The sequence below is a fragment of the Portunus trituberculatus genome, chromosome 19 (assembly GCF_017591435.1).
Source record: "Portunus trituberculatus isolate SZX2019 chromosome 19, ASM1759143v1, whole genome shotgun sequence".
Lineage (NCBI taxonomy): Eukaryota > Metazoa > Arthropoda > Malacostraca > Decapoda > Portunidae > Portunus > Portunus trituberculatus.
In genome coordinates, this window is record NC_059273.1 from 2001721 (window position 1) to 2022204 (window position 20484).

Here is a 20484-nt window from a genome sequence, read left to right on the forward strand (position 1 = left end):
AATGAGAGGAAAAAATTGGTAGCAAGAATGTGAGATGGAAAAAAAAAATGAAGATGAATGACAGGAGAGGAAATTAAAGAAAACCTAACCTGAACGAGAAAAAAAAGTAGTAAAAATGAGAAGGATGATGTAGGAAAATAAAAAAAGCAGCGAGGAACTTATCAGAACAAAGAAGAATTACTGAAAAAAATAAGGAAAAAGATTGGAAGATATTACTGGATACGAAAGAGAATGGGAAAGAAAATGGGGAAGGACTGGAGAGGAAGGAACTCAGAAGAATGAATCCATAGACAGAAAAATAGGAAAATGAAAAAAAGATGAGGAGATGAAAGAGAAGAGGGAAAGAATGAAGAAAATACTATCCTTCACCACTCAAAAAATAGAGGAAATTAATGGAAAATAGGAAGAGAAAGAGAAGAGAAGAAAATACCTAAATAAAATGAAAAAAAAAAAAAAAATAGAAGAAGCAGATGAAAAGAAAGGAGAGGGAAATAACATGGATCTTATTAAAACGAAATGAAACTGACAAAAAACAGAAGAAAGATTAAATGGGAGAAGAACAGAGGAACCTTATCAAAACGAGCAAGAATTAAAGAAAAGAAATGAAGCAAAGATAGAAGAAGAAAAAAACAAATCTTATTAACACGAAAAAGAATAAAGTAAATAAGAGAGAAATGAGAGAAAATGGAACTTATCTGAATTAACGAGAGAGAGAGAGAGAGAGAGAGAGAGAGAGAGAGAGAGAGAGAGAGAGAGAGAGAGAAAGAGAAAAAGAGAGAGAAACGTAAAAAAAAAAAAACTTACTAATAACGAGGAAGAAGAATTAGAAGATAAACTGAAATGAACTGAATAAAAACAAAGAGAAGGAGAAGGGGAGAGAATCACGCTAATAAAAGGGAAAGAGAGCAAGGAAAAAAAAAAAAACATCAAAGATAAATATTCCTTCGTATCTTTCACTTAAATAAACGTGATTTCATGCCTCTCTGAAAACTTTCCCAGCCTTCTATGTCCCTGAGGCACTTGGAGGAGGTGTAGGAGGAGGAGGAGGAGGAGGAGGAGGAGGAGGAGGAGATAGATGATTATAGAAGGCACAGACAGGTGAAGGTGGAAGGAGAAGCATTGAAGTAGGAATAAAAGAGAAAAGGAGGAAATAAGGTGATAAAGAGTAGGAGGAGGAGGAGGAGGAGGAGGAAGATGAGGATTGACAGAGTTAGAGAAGAAGAAAAAAAAATAAAAGAAGAACGAGTGGTAAAGTGGAAGAAGAGGAAACAGATAAGTGAAAAGGGAAGGAAGAAGAAATAGAGGAGGAGAAAAAAATGGAAGGAAATCTAAGTGAGAAGAAAGGAAAAAGGGAAAAAATAAGAATAGGAAAAACACGGAAGAGAATGAAGAAGATTAAGAATAGAGGATAAAGAAGCATAAGAAAGATGAAGAAGAAAAGAATGGGAACTAAGAATACTGAAAACAAAATAAATGAGGAGTAAGAGAGAGAGAGAGAGAGAGAGAGAGAGAGAGAGAGAACAGAAATAGGTTACAAACAGGGAAAACGTTCAAAACAGCTGAAAGAGAAAATGAAGAGAGTGAGGAGGGGAAAAAAAGGGTGAGAGAATAGGGGAGAGGGGAGAGGGGAAATGGGAGAGGGGACAGAGGGAGGGACAGCATGGGATTAGAAGAGGAGGAGGGGAGTAGAATCCTGACAGGTAAGCATGAAATTGGGAACAGGTGAGAGAGAGAGAGAGAGAGAGAGAGAGAGAGAGAGAGAGAGAGAGAGAGAGAGAGAGAGAGAGAGAGAGAGAGAGAGAGAGAGAGAGAGAGAGAGAGAGAGAGAGAGAGAAAGTACCGAAGACAAATGAATGCTGACTCGCCTGATTTCATTCTTCCAGGTAACTTAATTAACATGTGGTAGTAAAAACAAAACACATGAGCCAGCCACACACACACACACACACACACACACACACACACACACACACACACACACACACAACAACAACAGCAACAACAAACAACGTCACTTCATACAACAAAGAAAATAAGAGTCCCTATAAAACATCGATGAAAATATAGAAAAAAACAATTTACCTACCCACTCCCTCTTTCTGTCTCCCACTCTCCCTTGCTCTTCTCTTTTTAACACCCGACGAAAATGTAAAAAAAAAGTGTAGGAAACCAAAAACACCAGAATACCCTGTCACCACCTCCCTGAAAACTGAGCCACAAAATATTGCAAAACTAAATATATATATAACTGAGCCTGCGAGATGGATGGGGTTGTTTTAGCACCAATACATCACGGTCTCCTCTTCCCCTCCCCTTCCTCCTCCCGCCGGTAGAGGGATTGAGGGCGTGCTATGGGAAGGGGAAGATAAATGAAGGGAAGGAGGGTCGGTAGGGGGGAGAAGGGGATGAAGTTTAGTGGATAGGGTTTAAGGTGTGTTTACTTAGGGAGGGAGTGGTGGAGGTGACAGGGTTGGGGAAGGGAGTGACCGAGACACCCTGGGGGGAAAGATAGAGGGAGGGAGGGGAGCAGTTGACGGGAGGGTAAAAATAATGACCGTGGGAGTGATTGGAAACAAACGAGGTAATAATGGCAGGAAAAATGATGATGGTGGTGAAGGTGGTAATAATAATAATAAGGAGAATAAACATAATAATTTACTTTCAATTTTATTTATCTATGTATTTCTTCTCCACGTCTTTATCATTTTTCCCTTTCTTTGCTTTCCTTTCCTCTCCTCTTCGTGCCCGCTTTTCTTCCTCCTGTTTTTCGTCTTTTCTTGTTTTCCCCTTGTCGTCACTTTCGTTATCACTCTCCTTTTTCACTTCCTTCTCCCCTTCATTCCTTATCTATTCTTCCTTCCATCTTCCTTGTTCTCTCCATTCGTTTCTCTCTCCCCAAGCGTCTCTCCCTTCTCTTCCCACTTTTTCATTCCCGCTATCTATTTTCCTTTTCTCCTTCTCAATCGCTTCATTCTTTCTTTTTTACCCTCTATTTTTTTTATTTCCCCGTGAGAAGTGAATGAATTAATAAAACAAATAATTTGATAAATGGATAGATGAAAGGGAATAAAGATGAAATAAATGGGAAAAATAAACGAAGCTACGATATCTATTTCTTTTTCTTTACTTCTTCTGATTTGGAGTCAGCTTCGCATTAAATATTTCGCCGAAAACGAAAGCCTGCAGTCAAAGCGGCCTTCAGATATTTTCTAATAGGCCTAACTCCCCTCCCATCCCATCCCACACTATTTCTTTCTTTCTCCTCTGCTCGTGTATATATTTTTTTTCTCTCTCCTTTTATTGTTATCATTATTTTCCGTTCACCTACTCTTCGATGTTGTCTTTGCTATCCTCGTCCTTATTTTCTCTTCCTCCTCCTCTTCCTTCTCCTCTTTCTTCTTGTTTTCTACATTTCTTTTCTCTTTTTTACATATATCATTTTGACTTTTAATAATTTTACCTCTCTCCTCCACTTGTCCTCTCTTCCTTCCTCTCTCCGCACTTTCATTTCCCTCTCCACCATCTACTCGTAACATTTTAATTATTCTCCCTCTTTCTCTCCCCTTCTGTCTTCCTTCCGTCCACTCATCTCTTATTCACTTCTTTCACCATCTCATATTCCTTCCTTAAGTAAACACGGAGGAAGGCGACACGGGAATGAAGTAGGGAAGCGGAGAAGGAGGAAAGATAGGATGGAACAGAATGGAAAAAAAAAAACAACAACTAAAAGAAAAAAGAGAGAAAGGATTGGAGGAAGAAAGAGAAGAAAAAAATAGACAAGGGAATACGTATTAGGTAGTATTTCTCCTCAAAGTGTGGGCTGAACGAACAAATTCCTTCTCCTCTTCCTTCTCCTCGGATACATATCTTTTCCTGTGTTTGTGTATTTGTCTCCTTGTCTGTTGTCGCAACATTCTCTGTGTGGGAAGGAAGAGGAGAGGAAGAAGAATGGGGATGCACGAGAAGGTTAGAGGAAAGAGGGAAGACATAAATTTAGTGGAAGATGGAAAAGAAGGGGGGGAGGTGGAGGGAGGAAGAATGGGAGAGGCATCGTGTGGGGAAATGAGGAAAGGTGATGGGGGAAAGAAAGAGGGAGGGGAAAGAAACAAACAAGTGTGGTGATTTGTATGACTCTAGAAACACCTGTAAGTGTGTGTGTGTGTGTGTGTGTGTGTGTGTGTGTGTGTGTGTGTGTGTGTGTGTGTGTGTGTGTGTGTGTTCTAAAGAGTTGTTATGATGGTGATCACTTTAATTATGTGCTGACGTGTATGAAACTTTGGAATTTCCTGATTGTTTTATACCACCCCTCCTCTCTCTCTCTCTCTCTCTCTCTCTCTCTCTCTCTCTCTCTCTCTCTCTCTCTAAAAAGAAGGGTATATTCCATTATCTGGCAGGAAGAGTAAAGATCTAAAGAACATTTTAGACAAAGAATAGAACAGAGAAACCACCACCACCACCACCACCACCCATAGCCTTTCACCTCCTCGAGCCTCCTGACTCTCTCTCTCTCTCTCTCTCCTCATATCTCTCTTCCCGCCTCGTCCACCAATCCTCACCACATAAAAGCTCACCACACAAAAAAGAAAAACGAGGAAGACTCATGTTCGTTAAAAAGGACTTACTAAATTTTTGTAGGAGAAGTAATCAAAGGGGGAAATGTGCTGTTCACTTTTATGCAACCTTTTGTGTGTGTGTGTGTGTGTGTGTGTGTGTGTGTGTGTGTGTGTGGCTGTATGGTTGGGTACGCGCCGCTTCACAGTAAAATCTCTATGAATATATATCGTGTTTTTGTCGTGGTATCATAATAGTAAAACATTTAATAATTGTTTTTCTTTTTTTACTCTTGCTTTTATGTGTTTTCTTGTAATAGTGTAGTAGTATAATATTTGATTAGTGGTGTCTCTTTATGTTAAGTATGTACAAAGTTGCCTATTATGTTGGTTTATTTTTACATGTTAAAGAGTTCAACAGAGGGTCCATATTTAAATAAAAGGTATAAAAAAATCTTCTCAGAATGACTAAAAAAAAAAAAAAAAAGCTGTGGTAGAATATAATTGTTAGTGTGGGAGGAGGAGGAGGTCATTGACACACACACACACACACACACACACACACACACACACACACACACACACACACACACACACACACACACACACACACACACACATGTAACATTTCCTTCACGCTAAAAAGAACCTCTCCCTGCCCTCACTTCACTGCAGGCCCGAGTTTCCTCCTTCCGTTAGTACATTTCTCACGGTGATGTAACGCTAACACGATGCTCGCCTCGCCTTTGATGTAAGTTCCCTTCAGTGGTGCTCGAAAAATCATGATGGAGTGGGCGCGTTGCATGAGTTTCAGGTACTGTTGGGGCTCGGACCAGCGCACTCGGGTAACCTTTTAGACTCGACCTTGCCTTGCTGGTCTTGTCCCATGGCACATTCTGGTTTTCGATTTAGATCTTTCACTACTTGATGAAGCTTTCCATACTTTTAGTCACTCTGCATACATTTTGTACCCAGTCTTCTTCATTACTGGGACGCGTTTTTACCTTGAGTTTTAGATGTGATTTCATGGTTTTATTTGCATTAGGGAAGGTCTATGGAGGTGAGAAAATTAATTGATACAGACTTCACTATCTTAATCCTCACGTAAGTTTCTGGAGCTTTGTGTGAAATCACCAAATAGTAACCAGAATGAATATGGAAATGTATCATGGTACTGAATGGGTTGAAAATTACACTGAATAGATAAGATTAACCTGTCTTATCTCAGGTTGTCGAGTGTAACCGTTTCTTTGTTTGACGATTTTGCTCATAATCATCACAAAAAAATTACGCTTTGTACATTAACATACGACAATCTTTCAAATAGTTATCCAATATATGATAAAGTTACCTTCTTGTTTTGTCTCTTTTAAGTGTATCTTTCAAAAGTTCTTTAATCGTTAACTGCTTTTCCCTGTAATCACCTTCAGAATTTCTATCAACTCTTAAGACGTTACTGTAAGAGCCTTTGAGGTTGTCCCTGTATATAGCGTAGAACAGATATAATTAACCTGCTTTATAGAATTATCTAAGTGTGTCCTTTCAAATACCTTTTACAGTACTGTGAATATTAACAAAGGGACGCCCATCTCGTTAAGAGCCTGTAAATACAAGGTAGTTCAAGTTTTCTACATGAATTTATTAGTGTAATTTCTCTATTCAGCTTGTTATGAATAGTAAAAGTGACATTACATCTCCCTTTCCTTAGTCTTGTTATGTTAATTGATCAATGTTGCTCCGTTTAAAGCTTTCCCTTCTCACCTGGTGACTTTAAAAGTTTGGATCTGCGCCTGCTGCTTCACTCCCCCGTCTCCAAGGTTCAGAATACCGTACGGGGGAAAGTCGCTTGCAAAATAGTGTGATAAACGATATCATGCGACAGGATTCTGAAGACAGAGGAGGACAGGGAGGAGGAGGAGGAAGAAGAGAGGGAGTAAGACAAAGTGGAAGAGGAAGACCAGGAGAAGTAGGAGGAGGAACAATGTGAGGAAGATGGAGTGCAAGAGGAAGGAAAGAAGATACATATGTAGTAGTTATATCACCAAGGAAAGCCTAAATCATGACAGAAAAGGAATGACGCTTGTTGAGGAAGAATGAGACGTGTGTGCTCCTTGTGGTATGAGCATGTGTATTTGTGGCTCTCTCTCTCTCTCTCTCTCTCTCTCTCTCTCTCTCTCTCTCTCTCTCTCACACACACACACACACACACACACACACACACACATTTCAAACCAATATCTTGCACCATTTCTCAAAACAAACCGACAAATATCCCTCTTTCCTCTCATCCTCCACTACTTTCCCCTCCCTATCTCCATCCCTCCCACCCTCCCTCTTCTCTCCCACGGGACTGAAGGAGTCAGCGTGGCGTGAAACGGATTCCCAGTATGGTGTGCTTACTTAATGGGATTGAAACCTCCCATTACACACTGCCCGAGGCTTGTCTGGAGTGATCCTTATGGGAGACTAGAGGCTGAGGGAGGGAGAGGGAGGAAATAGGGCGAAGACCAAGAGATAAGGTGAGGAGAGAGAGAGAATGAGAAGAGAATAGGGAAATGTAACAGATTAAAAGAACATAATAAGGAAGACAAAAAAAAGAAGTGAAAAGGAAAGGAAAAGGTGAAAATAGAGAGAAATAGGAAAATGAAAGAGAAGGAGAATGGGACTGCAGGAACAGGAAAGAGCAAGAGGAAACGAAATGAGAAGAGGAAAGGAAAAGTGAAAATATGAACCAAGAGGAAGAGCATGAAAATAGAAAGTGAATAGGGAATAATGGAATAGGCATACAGAACGACTAAAGGTAAAGGAGAATGGAAAGTTGTAAGGGATTAAAAGATATGGAAACAGGAATAAGGAATAGGAGGAGAAGAGGACGAACAGGAAGAAGGATGTTTTAGCTGGAGGCGTTTACAGAATGGAACTCATTGTTATTATTCAAACAAAGCCTTACAAGACTCATTTTTGGAAACTGTCATGGAAGGGGTACTGCACTTCTTGGGTTCTCCTCCCTTCCCTTCCCTTCCCTTCTCTTCCCCCTTCGTTTTGCTTCTCTTTCTTCGGTTTTTCTCTCCTTTAATTTTATTCCTCTTCGTTTTCTCCTTCACCTTTTTTTTACTTATCTTTCTGCTTCCCTTTTTTAAGTTTTCTTTTCTTTTCTTTCGCTTCTCCTTTCTTTTCTCCCCTTGTTTTTCCTTTGTGATTCTCTTCCTTCCGTTACTTTTTTCTTTCTTTTCACTTTTATTTTTTTCGTTTCCCTTCCCTTCCTTTTTCTTCTTTGTAATTGTCTTCCTTAACTTTCTTTTTCTTTCCTTTCGATCCTTTTTTCCTCTCTTTCCCTTCTATAAACTTTACTTTTCGTTACCATTTCGTTCTTCTTCACTAATTCCAGACGTCATTCTCACCAACAATACCAGTTGACTTCTTAGTTGTTGTAAAGTGAATCAATCCATCAATCACCACACGGCCTTCCTTCCTTTCCTTTACTGCCCAACTTGTTCCCGCTTCTCTTCCTCACCACGCACTACTGACTCTCTCCGCTTAGCCCAACACAGACCATTTCTTATCCCCACTCAGTCCAATACAGACCATTTCCTTCCCCATTCAGACAAACAGACCATTTCTTATCCCCACTCAGACAAACAGACCATTTTCTTTCCCCACTCAGCCCAACACAGACCATTTTCTTTCCCCACTCAGTCCAACACAGCTATTCACTCCCTTTCACCACTCAGTATATCACAAACTATATTTTCTTTCCCCACTCAGCCCATCACAATTTACTGCCTTTCTCACTCTCAGCTCAACACAGACCATTGATTTTCTTAACTCAGCCCAGCACAAGCCATTATCAGATACCTGCTTTAACCAAATTATTGAGCCATTAAAAAAGGAAACAATAGCATTTCAGGAAGTTATCTATTCATAGTTTCCCTTATGATATATATTCATTTGTGATTTTAATTTATTTTTTCGTATTCTAGGCTTGATATTATTTTTATTTGCTTTTTTTTTTTTTTTCAAGGATATATATTCAATTTTTTTGTGTGTGTGTTCTAGACTTGACATCTTTGTGTAACGTGATGCCTGTTTCTCATTTTACCTTTAGTTCATCCCACCTGTGAATCAATTAGCATACTTCTGATCTCACCTGGAATATTAAGTGTTTATCATTTGGATGCTTTTTGTTCTATTTATCAATTAATTTTATTCTGTTCTGTTTAATGCTCTTGTTTGTTAAAAGTTTGCATCTTCTATTATTTCCATTCTTTAACGCTTTCAATTACATGTGCTTTTATTTGTATATATAGTCTATCTTTCTGTCTGTATGTCTGTTTGCGTGTGTTTGTCCATGTTTCTCACTGCCTTTCTCAATAAATTAGTTTTGTTTGTGTTCGTCTGTGTGTTTCTGTGCTTGTTCTCTCTCTCTCTCTCTCTCTCTCTCTCTCTCTCTCTCTCTCTCTCTCTCTCTCTCTCTCTCTCTCTCTCTCTCTCTCTCTCTCTCTCTCACTGTAATATATCCGAACGTGCTCCAGTTTTTTGCTAGTTTCGTCATTAATCTTAACAACAATTCATCTGTACAATCTCTCTTCCATCCTTCTCTGCCTTCCTCCTCCTCTCCCTCCTTCCCTCCTTCCCTCTCTCCCTCCTCCCTCCTCTCGTACGACATGTTACGAGTAATGAGGCATGTGTGTGTGTGTGTGTGTGTGTGAGAGAGAGAGAGAGAGAGAGAGAGAGAGAGAGAGAGAGAGAGAGAGAGAGAGAGAGAGAGAGAGAGAATATATACGCTCCTTTCAACATTAACATGACAGAAAATTTATCCATAATTTGCCGATTCTTTCCGTGGTCATTGATTTGTTTACTAAAGTCAGCTGTTTAGGTCTGACTGTATGTCTCACCCACTCTCTCATGACTATTTCAGATGTCCGCAGTTATCTAAGAGTTAACAAAATGCTACGTATGTGAAGGTATGAAGAGGCAAACATGAATGAGTTAAAGGATCTAAAAGGCTATAAAATGGTATGAGAGGTTTTCAAAGGGAAAACTGTACCAAGCCATGTAGAGAGGACAGTTATGAGGTATAGACTATGAGAGGGTAGAAAAGAACATGAGAGAGTATGCTATGAGAGAATATGGAATGCTGTAAAGAAAAAGGATGTGTGAGATGATATGAGGGTACAAAAGAGAAGTTGAGTGTATGAGAGTACAGTTAAGGGAGGATAGCTATGAGAAAGTAGAAAGGCCATGAAAACGTAGGAAAGAACACGTTTAATTTCAGGTCACTCGGTCCTCAAGGCTTTAACAGTGAATCATTTTAACATTGAGAACATCGCATCTACAAAAATAAAAAGGGAATAAGAGTGTAGCGTGTCGGATGTACTGAAAGCCATTAGCAGTTATGAACTCAAGGAACGGGATAGGTGAGTATGAAGCAATTGAGTCGAACCAAATGGGATGAGAATCAGACGAGTGGGGCGGGAAATGACTTTAAACGATTTTACCAATGGAGGAACAGAGGACACAGTATATTGTCAGATGTTCTTCAGCTTCACACATTCAGTACAGTGCACCAAACTAACGAAGTGATAATTAAATAGTTCAATAATTTTTCTCAGTCACTTTCAGCTTTTCCCTTTTATTTTCTGAAATTTCTATGCTAGTCTCTTTTATTAGTAACCCAGAAAAGACGAAGTAAGCTCCCTATTCTCTCCTTTCTCTCTCTCCATGGAAACTGCTTATTTTACGACGCTTTGAATGATAGTGAACGACCGGAGCAGTCAAAGGGCTGGGGCTGATTCTGTACAATATCAGTAAAGAATCGAAGGAGAACAGCGTCAGGATATCTAGTAAGTCGTTTCCCATCCACTCACAATATGCAAAGAACAATAACCCTTATGAATTTCTGAATAAGTGCCAGAATTTCCAACCAGACAGGGAGATTCAAGAGATTCGTTTAATAATATGGAAATACTTGATGATTCTGATAATAAATGAGTTGTGGAACCACAAACTCAGGAGAAACTGCACCACGACATTCCAAACGTCAGAACATTAAATTTAAGGAGAATTCTGCCATGTAAATACCTGTCGCCATGCAATATTGGACAACTTGAACTGTTAGGCTCATTCAGAAATAATGTTCTGTCACACTAGAACTATTTTTGAAGGCCACAGAGACGCTTAGGCGAATCCTCAAGAGATTTTAAAGTGTTTTCCTTTGTTGATCTGTCGCTGGAACTATAAAAACTTCCTAAAAAGCTTTTGTCACTTCAATTAGAGCTTTTAAGTATAGTGAAGGTGTTGAGCATGTGCTTCAGAGCAAGAGTGTGTAGAGTGTTTCTCCATGTTAATCTGCAGCTGGAACTATAAAAAGACCATTCTCGAAAGCCTGATCACTCCAACAAGGGAATTTTTTAGTGTAGTGGTGTGGCTGGTGTCTCGCAGTATGCTCTAGTGGTGGTCACACGTTTCATTACTTCTCACACACATTTTCACTGTGTTTTGTGTTTCTCTACACTCGTTACCGTAGAGTCCATCTGATGTCAGGTTATATAAGCCTTTGTAAGGAAACGCGATAAAATGGTAAAAAAAAAAAAAAGAAAACTGGAAATAATATAGAATGCTAACAGACTTGCAATAGTGAATACCAACCAACCTACTTACCTACACACACACACACACACACACACACACACACACACACACACACACACACACACACACACACACACACACACACACACACACACACACACACACACACACACACACACTTTGTCAATACCTCAAGGTCCACCACTCCCTCATATCCCCTACAGAAAACTAGTCATTCCAAAACTGCATTTGATTGGCCTGAGTCGCGCACCATCACCAAAGCGACTCCATTAGTGAATGTAAATAAACACACACGCCTTCTTTATTTATTCATCCAGTCGCAGGAATGAAAGTGAAATGGCACAGGCAGAGAAGTGAACTCGAATATACCGGACGTAGGTTTTGCATTATTCCTTCGTCGAGCCCAAGAGGGAAAAGAAAACGGGTGTCGGTTAATGGAAATAATATTGGCCGTCCGTGTTAGTAAGGCGTGAATGTGTTTCGTGTGTGTGTGTGTGTGTGCTGTTTCATCTGATGCCCCGCCACCTCCCCACTTAGCTTTTCTCGTTTCATCTCTCCACTCTTCGTCCCTCGTAGCTTCCTTCCATCAGTACCTTTCTCTCTACCTCTTCTCTTCCACTTCATTTCCTTCATGCAACTTTTCTTTAGTCATATATTCTTAGGTTTCTATTTCTGTCGTACTTCTGTTTGCTCTTCTTTCTGTTTTTTTATTTTTCATTTTCGTACCTCCACTTTCATCTCGTCATCGCTTCTCTCTTTACACTCGTCTCTCCTTAATCATCCTCGACTTTATTCACGTCTCTCTTTACTTTTTTCATCACTTCACTTACCCTCAGTCAGGTACTCTTTACTATTCTCTTTTTCCTTCTTCTCTCCTCTCCCTATGCATCTTTTTCCTATAGCAATAACTTTCCCTTTCAATCTTTTCTCACGTTTCTTTTGGCTCTATCTTCCCTTTCCCCGACTCGCACGTGCCTATCCTTCCCCAAATAAGGACTTCCTCGAGATATTCAGCAAACCTATTTCACTAAGGGAAGGAAAAAAAACAAGTCTCCCTTTGGCCTCGTGGCTCCCGGGAGACCTAAGTGGTTACCCATAAAGGCCCCGCAGCAACCTCAGGACGGCAGACAAGCGGCCAACCATGAGTGCTCCCCGGGGATGGTTTTGTGAGAAGATAGACAGGGAGGGAAGGTCCAGAGAGCGAGGTAAGACAAGGGTACAAGAAGGGACAAAAGAGAAAATGGAAAGCAAGTTAGAGAAAGAATGGGTACAAGTTGCAGGAATGGAGCAAGGAATAAAAGAATAGGGATGGAAGGGGACAAGAAAAGGAACATTAGAAAAGGGGGATAATGAAATGGAAAGGAAAAGTTGATATAGGAACACAAGGGAGGAAGATATAGAGGGAAAGAGAAGGATGGAGATAAAGAAAACCTTGACTAGACTAGATATTGTGATGAAGTAATGAAAGGATGGAAATTGATATGAGATGGAAAAATGAAGATTGGATGGAAAAAAAATATGAAGAAAATACAGAAGAGAAGGAGAAGGAAGAATGTGTAGAGGAGGGAACAAAAGGATAAGGAAAGCGAGGAACAGAGGAAATGAGAAAATCACTGAGAGAATGGAGAGAGGTGAGGAGAGAAGAGGAAGGCAGTATTGTCAGAGGGAAGGGAAGTATCGAGGAGGAGAGGGAAGGAACATAGAGGAAGGAAGAGAATGTAAGGAAAACGAGGAAGAGAGAACAGGAGAAAAATAAGGAAAAGAACGGAAACTGGAGGGATAGAACGGGAGGGAGTATCTTTAGAGGAGAGGAAAAGATGTGCGGCGGAAAATAAAATAGGAAGAAAGAAAGGAAGAGATCTTATGAAACCTTGATTGGCTTTGTGGCTAGGCGTGGCTGGATGACTATCGGGCGCCGCTGCTCGGAAGCTTAGCACATTATTGATGAAGAACTCTAGGCACTGCGGCTAAAGACGGCAGGTTAGGGCTAATTTCCCGACGGGGGATAAATATCTTAGGGGGTCAGAAGGAGACACAGGGCAGCCGAGAGATTTGTGGGGTTGGGGGAGAGAACTGACGAGGACAGACTAATGGAGAAAAGTAAACTCTCTGCTGGAAAACATCGGGGGTCGTAAAAATCGTGCTGAGTAACGAGAGGACGAAGAGAGCGAGCAGAGCAGTATCGCGCCGGACTTTCCCATTTATTTTACGAACCATTTGGCGTGTCATCTGTTGGGTAAATATTAAACCAAATGTACTACATTCCGCTGTCCTTGGTAGCGGGTGACCCTCAGGGTTTCATGTGCAGAGTGCATGCCTGGAAGCCGTGTATTTGCATGCCATCACTGCCAGAGTGTTGTTGCTCTCAGCGCTCACATTCAAGTCAAGCGAGCTGCATTCATACTTTCATATTTTAAGTTATCGTGTACTGCTACGCGTGTGTGTGTGTGTGTGTGTGTGTGTGTGTGTGTGTGTGTGTGTGTGTGTGTGCATATAATAATGTACTTATACTCATTACATGGAACATGAATAAATTAAATCCTCAAGTTTAAGAAGATACCTAGTTAACGACGATACAATCATGACGCTAACTTGAACATGAAAGCGAGGACCAAGAAGTGATGAACAACATAGAAAAATCATCTTGAAGAATATGAAAAAAAAAAAAAATAATAATAATAAGCTGTGACGAGCAGTGTACTCCTCGCTGAGTGACTGGCACGGGGAGGTCATTTGCATATTATTTATGAGCGCCACAAAGGGTGCGATGGACTGCTCTGTACCGATCCGTGCGGCCTCTTATCAGCAGCAGGCAGTCATGACGCCTCACTGCATCTCGCTGGGGGGAACTTCCGGCGGCAGCAGTGAGGAGGCTAAGGGCGGGACAGAAAGTTTCTCTCCAAATTGATGGATGAGGTGCCGTGGTGGGAGGAAACACGTCAGCCCCTCCATGAGCCCTGAGTTTTCTTGTAACCGGTGTTGAAAGATCTTGAGGTGATTTTGTTCATGTGATTTTTTTTTTTTGTCGTTGACTGTCCTTTGACTGCCAATAGTCACAATAATCACATGAAACCTGTTATATGAGCAAAGGTGCATGGTATCAATGACCAATGCTAAAACTCAAATATACTAAAGCTTTGAATCACTCGACCATTCGCTATCCTCAGTGGTGTACTTAACATCATGCACTGCTGTACTTATTTGGCTCACAACCTTTTGTATCTGGCGATGAATTAGTTAAAAATCACCGTCTGAAATAAAAATCAGATGGATGGTAAGATTTTAACCTCGAGAAATTAAAAATCTTAATCCAGGTTCTCAAAAAGCAGTAGGTATGTTTCTTACAACGACTGCGTGTAAGTCTTGGATTCTTGTAATTTGCCGTATTTTCTTACGTTTTTGTGTTAGTTTGGTGTAGTGAGGGACATGTAGGTGACTTTTATCTCAGGTGATGGAGATGAAGGGACCCAAGGCGCCGTGAGGGGTACAGATGATGAGTGGGAGATGAAATGTCAAGAAAAGGCTGTTTATACTCGTGTCTTCCTCAGGTTGATGGTGATGTCTGTAGCAGTGTTTTATTTCACTTATTCCATACATATGTCTGTCAATCTGTCTTCTCACTTTCATTTTTTCAGGTATCTATGTAAGCTATATATATTTTTCTTTTATTCCTGTATGTTTTTAATATTCTTTCCAGGTGTTCGTTTGTTTTATGATTCAGCGTAAAATTGATCTGTGTGCTTTATTCTTTTTATTCGATTTACCTTTCTTTTCAATCCATTTTGTTTTCTTTTTTCTATCTTCTGTTTATTTGCATTCCTGTCCCCTTCCATTGCATAGTTTACCTTCTCTCTCTCTCTCTCTCTCTCTCTCTCTCTCTCTCTCTTTTAGTTGAGTATTTTTTCTTTCCTTTCCTTGCATGTTCTACGATTCTCGATTTCTTTCAAGTCTTGCTTCCTCTTGCACATGTTTTCCTTCCTCCAATCTCTCCTCTTTCACTTCTCCATCGTACTTCCCTCCCTTCGCCTGTTGGTTCTCTCCTTCCTCCAATGACCGCTCTTCTTTAGTTTCGTTTTTTCTTTTACATTTGTATTTTCCATTTGCTTTTTACATATTTTTTTTTCTTTAGTTACATGGCTTCTCTTCATCTTTTTACCTTTTTTTTTCTTCTCCCTGTAGGAATGTTCAGTTTGTTTTCATTTCTTACATGTAGTATTATCTGATATGTTTTTTTTTTATCTATATTGTATGTACTTATGTATATCTGTATCTCTTTTCATTTGTGTTCAGGTCTTATGATGTACTTCTCCAATAGATTTCCCTTTCCATTTTCACTTTTATTTTTCATTTTTTTCGTTTTCCGGTTTCTAAATCTCTTAATCTCCTGAAGCTTTGAAGCCGGAAGACAGTCTCGCATATTCTTTGGCTTCATCTTTATTGTTCTTTCTTTTTTCTCCCTTTCAATTTTTCGTTCCTCGCTTCCTGTCCTTTTTCTCCAGAGATGTACTCATATATTTTTTTCGGTTCCATCTCTCTCTCTCTCTCTCTCTCTCTCTCTCTCTCTCTGTCGTTTATTTCTATTTCCAGTGGTGATAATTTGTATACTTTGCTTTCTCATTTCCTTCGCCTTCATTATCAACATTTCTTCATTATACAACACTATCTCTTCCTCCTCCTCCTGCTCCTCCTCCTCCTCCTCCTCCTCCTTGCTCCTGCTCCTGTTCCTGCTCTTCCTCTTCTTCCATCATCATTTTTCCGTTTTCTTTCTCATTACCAAGTGCATTAACGAAAGGGATTTATGGTGGACTTGCCTAATTGTGTGGCTTCTCATTTGCGCTTAGTGTTGGGAGAGGGTCAGTGTTCAGTGCGACCTCATCTTAGGTTAGCGAGGAAGGGAAACTGATTGGGAGATGGGAAACGTAGGTAAGAGCAAAGAGTAAGGCAGAGGGAAATGATGAAGGGTCTTGTATTATGGACTGTGCTAAAAGTAAAGGAAAAAAAATACAAGAAAAATAGGCAGGGAAAAGAGAGAGAGAGAGAGAGAGAGAGAGAGAGAGAGAGAGAGAGAGAGAGAGAGAGACTAATTTGATGAACTGTGAGAGGAGAGATGAAGATAAATAAATTGTTTGTAGCATTAGGTCAAGTGAGAGAGAGAGAGAGAGAGAGAGAGAGAGAGAGAGAGAGAGAGAGAGAGAGAGAGAGAGAGAGAGAGACGCCTAATGTAATAAAATGTGAAAGGAGAAAAAACGGAAGGAAAATAACAAATGAACGTAAAAATAACACGAAAAATAGGAAAAAAGAAAGTTGTTTTGACCCGTGAGGAAGGATGAAAGATAGCCAGGTCAATCCTTACGATGACCTCGAGGGAGCAGGAAGAGCAAGGAGTGAGTGCCCTGCGACAGAAGGGAGCGAGGGAAGCGCGACTAACATGAAGAACTCCCTGAAATTCTTAGAAAGAGACACTACGAGGTTGATTTGAGAGAGAGAGAGAGAGAGAGAGAGAGAGAGAGAGAGAGAGAGAGAGAGAGAGAGAGAGAGAGAGAGAGAGATACCTTTGATTAGAAGTGGATTTTTTTTCACTGTCTTGTATTGTTCGTGTAGGAGACAAGTGGGAGATTGGATGAGTCTTGGTTATGCTGAGGCAACAGATGGAGGGAATATTGTTAAGGAGAAGGAGGAAGAGGAAAGGAGGAGGAAAGTGTCTTAGCATTGATTGGGTGTTTTATAGACTTAGGTGAGTAATTTATGTCTTTCCTGTGTTAGCATCTCAGTCAGTAGCAGCAGCAGCAGTAGTAGTAGTAGTAGTAGTAGTAGTAGTAGTAGTAGTAGTAGTAGTAGTAGTAGTAGTGATAGTAACAGTAATACACTCTGGCTTTTCTGGCGCTACTTTGCAGTGGATACATCGCAACATGGCTTGTCAAGAAATTAATGAAAGACTACGACACCAAAATAAGCCTTTATACTCCAGAAAGTAGCGCACCACTGTTAAATAAATCCTCAGAACTCTTATCCTGGAACGCTCTTACGGCCCTGGAACGTTGGATGTCAGCTATTACCATTATTATTCATTATTGTTTTTCATCACCATCATTAAAGAAGCGGTGTTTGCTTTCATTACGTTGACTGAACATGGCACTCATAACACATAAGGGCCGCCACTGTTGCTGCTTCAAATGAGGAGGAACACTCGTATAGTTTCGCGAAAAGAAAGTTAGGAGATGAAGAGAACGAAGAGAAAGAACTGAGATGAAGACGTAAGAGGAGGATAAGGACGAGGAAAAAGAAGGTGGTACAGAAGATACTACATTTTCATTGTCGTTTTCAAAGGCACGTAAGATTAATTTGAGAGCGAAAAGAGTCACTTTATAATTAAGGAAAAATAAGTTTGCCCCGATTCTAGGTCAACAACTGAGGAATATTTTTCATATCTTTACATTTTATTTTTTTTCTATTTTTCTCTTCTCTCTCTCTTCCTTTACAGCTCTCAAGCAGTGGTCGCGTCCATTAGCAAAGTTTCTGCCTCGTTCCGTTTCCTCTTCACCCCCCCACCCCTACCCTACCACCTCTCTCTCTCTCTCTCTCTCTCTCTCTCTCTCTCTCTCATACACCGACAGGCTGGACGAAATAAAGAAAATATTGCCGGCGTAATTCGATATTCCTCCTCTGGATTTCCATTTCGAGCCTTCGTCGCGCGCATTAATACTCGCCCTTGTTTTGTTTACTTTTTACAACGGGACTGGATAGTGTGAGGCACCCAGTTTCCTCTCTCAGTCTCTCTCTCTCTCTCTCTCTCTCTCTCTCTCTCTCTCTCTCTCTCTCTCTGGGGATATCAGAATTCGCACAGGGCAACTTTAGTCATTACTTCCCGAACTGAATTAACCGAAGAGACAATGCGTTTCACTGACTAATTGCATGCAAAGAAATTTTCCGCCGATAATTTGTGACCTCGAGTATTCATTTCCCGAAGCATCTTACGTATTTACTCTCCTTACCGGGGTTTGTAAGAACGTGCCCTTTAAAAGTACAGCGAGACTTTTGCAGTGTTTCCATGTACAGTGAAGGCGAGTCATTTGAAAGTAAAGATGAAGGATAAGTCTGATCAACACATGACCTGACCTGCGTTTGCTTTCGTTTCTTTAACCTTTTTTTATACAGCACCATGCAAAATACAACACCAAGAGTTATGAAATATTTAAAGAAAAACGTAAAAAAAAGAAGAGACTATAAAAAAGGATGTATTTTGCAGTTTCTATCCTCTACAATGTTTGAAGATGGGTGTACGTAGAAGCACTGGAAGACATGTAGCAGAGACGCCAACGATTTAGGAAACATACGCCCGAGTTTTAAGTTCAAATTGCGTCACCATCAGTGTTGCCCCAGCGTCATTACACACTCCGGGTTATAGCACGTCCCTTCCTCAGGTGCTTAGTTGCCGACCAATTATAGGTGGTGAATAGACGGCTGATTGGCTGGGCTGCACCTGCATAGCCTCACCACCACTCCAACACCACCTGGCGGGTCAGATAGTGGTGAGCGAGGCCTCCAAGACTTCCGGGGCCACGCTACAGAAGAACCTTGTTTATTTGAGAGAGAGAGAGAGAGAGAGAGAGAGAGAGAGAGAGAGAGAGAGAGAGAGAGAGAGAGAGAGAGAGAGAGAGAGAGAGAGAGAGAGATCCAAATAGAGTGGAACATATCCTATAAATCCAATCCTAGTTTCGACAAGTTGTTCCCAGTTTACGGTATCAGGAAATCGTTAGAAATTGTGTTTCAACTCTATAAAGTCCCACACAGCAAACGGAAGCTGAAGGTAAAGGGTTGCGGCAGTGATGGAAACGCGTCAGTGGTTCATCAGTTCTTCCTCACTAATGGAGCTGAGTCAGTGTGTGTGTGTGTGTGTGTGTGTGTGTGTGTGTGTGTGTGTGTGTGTGTGTGTGTGTGTGTGTGTGTGTGTGTGTGTGTGTGTGTGTGTGTCTATGTTATATGCCTTTAAGATAACCAACATGAACATCATAAGAGAAAATTACAAAACAGGAAATGGAATGTTCCCCGAGTGAGTGATGTGCCTGGCAGAAAAACAAAACAAAAAAAACACGTTCAACTTCCAGACAGAAGTAATTTGCGCCACGAGGTAACTTCAGAAGATAAAGAATTGTGAGTGAGTTGAGCACCAACCGGTAATGTTAGGAAGAAGTAGTTGTGTGTTAGACGAAATGAAGATGAAGCAGAAAGATCAGGATTATTGAGAATCATGCGATACCGCCACTCTGCCCACTTCACGAAAATTTTGTGTTCTGTGTATCTGTGTGTCTGTCTGTCTATATACCCATTGATGAACCTTAGTATCAGTTAATCAATCAGTCCATCAATCGGTCAATTTATCTATCTGTTCTCTCATTTTGCTTCGGAAACTTACATGAAAAGAATGGACATGATATATATATATATATATATATATATATATATATATATATATATATATATATATATATATATATATATATATATATATATATATATATATATATATATATATATATATATATATAGAGAGAGAGAGAGAGAGAGAGAGAGAGAGAGAGAGAGAGAGAGAGAGAGAGAGAGAGAGAGAGAGAAAGAGAGAGAGACGGACAGACAGACAGACAGACAGATAGACAAGTGTATCTGATAAGTGTTTATGTAACTTTACTTTTCTCGTTCGCTGTCGATGGTGAAATATGGAACAGAGTAATCTTTCAACAAGTCAGAATGAGGCAACACATCGACGCTTCAAAAATTTCGCAGTGGTCTGATGAACTGGACTGAAACAGATTGGGAACGAGAATGTCAAGAGGCACAGGCAGGTGCAACCAACTCTCGAGTATTTCCTCTCACCCAGTATTGTGATGGAACAGAGTAAGCCTCCGCCTGGTGTCGTGCAAGGCGGCTCAATTCAGTTCTAAAATCTTCTGTAAGGTCAACAGCGCCATGACGTCAAGAGGAAGGGAAGCTACTCATACTAAGGAGGTCAGGTCAGCGTGTTCACATTCTTTCTTCTTTGTAGGAACTGAGGGTCACAGGATTGGCTTTTTTGTAATATTTGTAATTAATATACTTTTTTATTATTTTCACTTTTAGTTATCATTATTAGTTTTTATACATGTTTGATCAGAAGTCATGTTCAAGATTTCATTAACGTTCATTCATTAGACTACAATGTTTCTCTTCCCCTTTTCCTTTGACTTACCGAGCGTGTATCTGTTTCACTCAGTGTTTTAGAATTCATGACATGGTTTCTGTTCATGAGTGTACATCATTTTGTGTGTAGATATATTCATTCTTCTTT